The sequence below is a fragment of the Mastomys coucha genome, unplaced genomic scaffold (genome assembly GCF_008632895.1).
Source record: "Mastomys coucha isolate ucsf_1 unplaced genomic scaffold, UCSF_Mcou_1 pScaffold18, whole genome shotgun sequence".
Lineage (NCBI taxonomy): Eukaryota > Metazoa > Chordata > Mammalia > Rodentia > Muridae > Mastomys > Mastomys coucha.
The window spans coordinates 97345159-97348057 of NW_022196900.1; the positions used below are offsets into that span (position 1 = coordinate 97345159).

A 2899-nucleotide genomic window follows, 5' to 3' on the forward strand; every position below is an offset into this window, starting at 1 on the left:
ACAGTGAGGAGAGTCTGAGGGGACACACTGAGGAGAGTCTGAGGGGACACAGTGAGGAGAGTCTGAGGAGACACACTGAGGAAAGTCTGAGGGGACACAATGAGGAGAGTCTGAGGGGACACAGTGAGGAGAGACTAAGGGGACACACTGGGGAGAGTCTGGGGGGACACAATGAGGAGAGTCTGAGGGGACACACTGGGGAGAGTTTGAGGGGACACATTGAGGAGAGTCTGAGGGGACACAGTGAGGAGAGACTAAGGGAACACACTGAGGAGAGTCGGGGGGACACACACTGGGGAGAGTTTGAGGGGACACACACTGAGGAGAGTCTGAGGGGACACAGTGAGGAGAGTCTGAGGGGACACACTGAGGAGAGTCTGAGGGGACACACTGAGGAGAGTCTGAGGGGACACACTGAGGAGAATCTGAGAGGACTCACTGAGGAACAAAGTATTGGGGGTTCACACTGAGAAGCTCCTGAGGGGATAGAGTGAAGGAACATATTCAGGGGTCATACTGAGAAATGCTTGAGGGGACACACTGAAGAGATTCACTGAGGGCACACGCTGAAGGGCCACACTGAGGCTCCACACTGAAGGACCACATGGAGGTGCTCCTGAGGGACACACTGAGGAAACACTGAGGCGCTGGGTCCTGTCCTATAGACAGTAGTTATCCTGGGGGAGAGAGGGAGCAAATGACAGCATCATGAGCTCTCTGGACCCTGGCCTCCATTTCCTTCTGGGCTCCCGCCTTCAGTCTGCTCCCTGGGTGCATGCTTTGTACCAGCCAGTAACATCTTCACATGGCTTCCTGTCCCCTCCAGAAAATGAGGCCCTCAGCCTCGTGTGGTGGCACAAGTCTTATCCTAACACTGGAGGAGCTGAGGCAGGAGGATTGAGAGTTTGAGCTGAGGCTGAACTAATTAGCAAGATCCTGTCTCGAAACACAGGAGAAGAAGAGCAAAAAGGAGAAGAGAAAGGAAGAAAGGGGAGGAGGGAAGGTAAGGTGGGCCCCATCCGGAAGCCTCTGAGCCGGCTCCCTCCCCCTCACTCCTCCCTCTGTCTTTGTCATTCAGGGCTCCTTCAGTGCCCTCCACCCATGTCTTGCCTCTATCATCCAGGGTGAGCCCAGGAGCCACCTGGGTGTTCCAGCTCTCTCCCAGGCTGGCCTTTGGTTCCATCCTTCAACTTGCCTCTTCTTTCGGGAAGTATTCCCTGACTGCACCTGTCGGACACTCTAGCTACCACTGTGTTCTCAGGGTGGGGGACAGCATTTTGTCCTCCAGGAAAGAGCAAACTGAGGTTGCTCCTCCAGGGAGCAGGGTGTTTGTGGGGGTCCCAGGGGATCTTTTGGAGACTACCTACGAGGGTCCCACCCTCAGTCCTGGAACTTGTGAATGAGACACAGGGAACAAAGTCTCTTACGGGTGACCCCAGAATTCAGTCTGGTGGTGAAAGTCTGGAGAATCTTAGAATGTATAATGTATAACTTTTACCTAAAAGCGGGCATGGAAAACCTCAGCCACAAGCCAAAAAAAGGCGGAGTGGCTAGTTCTAGGAACCAGAGCCCTGAGGCTCTGGTTCCCGATACCTGCCTCTCCTGGCTGATGCACAATGAGGGTGGAACTAAGAATGAAGGTCTAGTGGTTATGAGACTCTCCACCCTGCCAACCAGTGGATGAAGATTACATTCCTAGAATGAATGTGTTCCCCTCCCTAGCTGAATACCTTGGGTCGGGTCCCTCTGAAATTTTCCACTGTTTATGTTCTGTAACCCTCTCTCTGCCCCCAGCTTCCTTTAAATACCGGACACTTCTTGTGTTCGGTGTCGAACTCTGGCCAGCATGGTCACGAGATCGACCCCAGCGTCGAACTCTGGCCAGCAAGGTCATGAGATCGACCCGGTACCGGTATCCCCAATAAACCTCATGTGATTGCAGCAAGTTCGGTCTCTCGTGAGTCATTGGGTGGTCGCGTTGTCCCGAGACTTGAGTAAGGATCTCCCCAGTTCTGGGGGTCTTTCATTGGCATATGTCCTTCAAGAGAAGCACACGGCAGGGGAGGAGGCCAAGTGACCAGAGCGACACCACCACAGATCAGGGAATACTGACTGCCACTTGACAGGAGTTCAGAGAGATGGAAAGCAACCTTCGAGGGTCCCCGTAGAGGGAGCCTACCGGCTCACATCTCTCTCTTGTAGATCTGTAAGCAGGTGTGGCAATTTACTGTGGCCACTGGAAGCTAACACTGGGGCACAGAAGGCACTTGTGGTGGGTCCCTGCCTGTGGCCTTCAGAGACGTCGAGGCCACAGCTACCTGATGCCCCCAAGGACTGTAGCCTCCCACCCCAATGGTGCCTCATGTCTGCACGAGACGGTATTCACTAAGCAGTTCTACACGGATGAACTTGACCAAGCCCCGGACCTTCATAAGCCCTGCAAGCTTCCTTGTGAACTTGACTGCATTATAGAATCGCCGGAGAGACCCGCTTCTGGGTGTACCTAGGAGGGCGTTTTCTAGAGAGTTTAGTCCCACTGTGGATGTGGGTGGCGCTGTCTGGGGGGGCTAGAAACAGCAGAAACAGCAGCCTCTCGCTCCTGCCACCATGCCTTCCCACTGTGATGGACTGCGCCCTAGACCGCGAGCCAGAATAAGCTCTGCCTTCCTAAAGCTGGTTTTTATCAGGTATTTAATCCCGGTGATGGGGGAAAGAATGACAGGGACAAATGTGCCATCTGTGCGGGCACGGAGGAGAAAGGAGTCACTATGAACTTGGCCCAGGAGGGGAAGGAGGCTCTCCCAGGGCGGGCCCTGAGCCGGGAAGCAAGTACACTGTGTGCAGTGCCTGACGTCTCTCACCCTCGGGGCCCCCAACCCGACCTCAGCTATCAGATCCC

At 54.6% G+C, this 2899-nt stretch overlaps 1 protein-coding gene across 2 annotated transcripts in view; it reads right to left on the minus strand.

Moving 5' to 3' along the window:
* Padi4 (peptidyl arginine deiminase 4) overlaps positions 1 to 2899 on the minus strand; it is a 31190-nt gene that overhangs the window by 23087 nt on the left and 5204 nt on the right. The window lies entirely within an intron of this gene.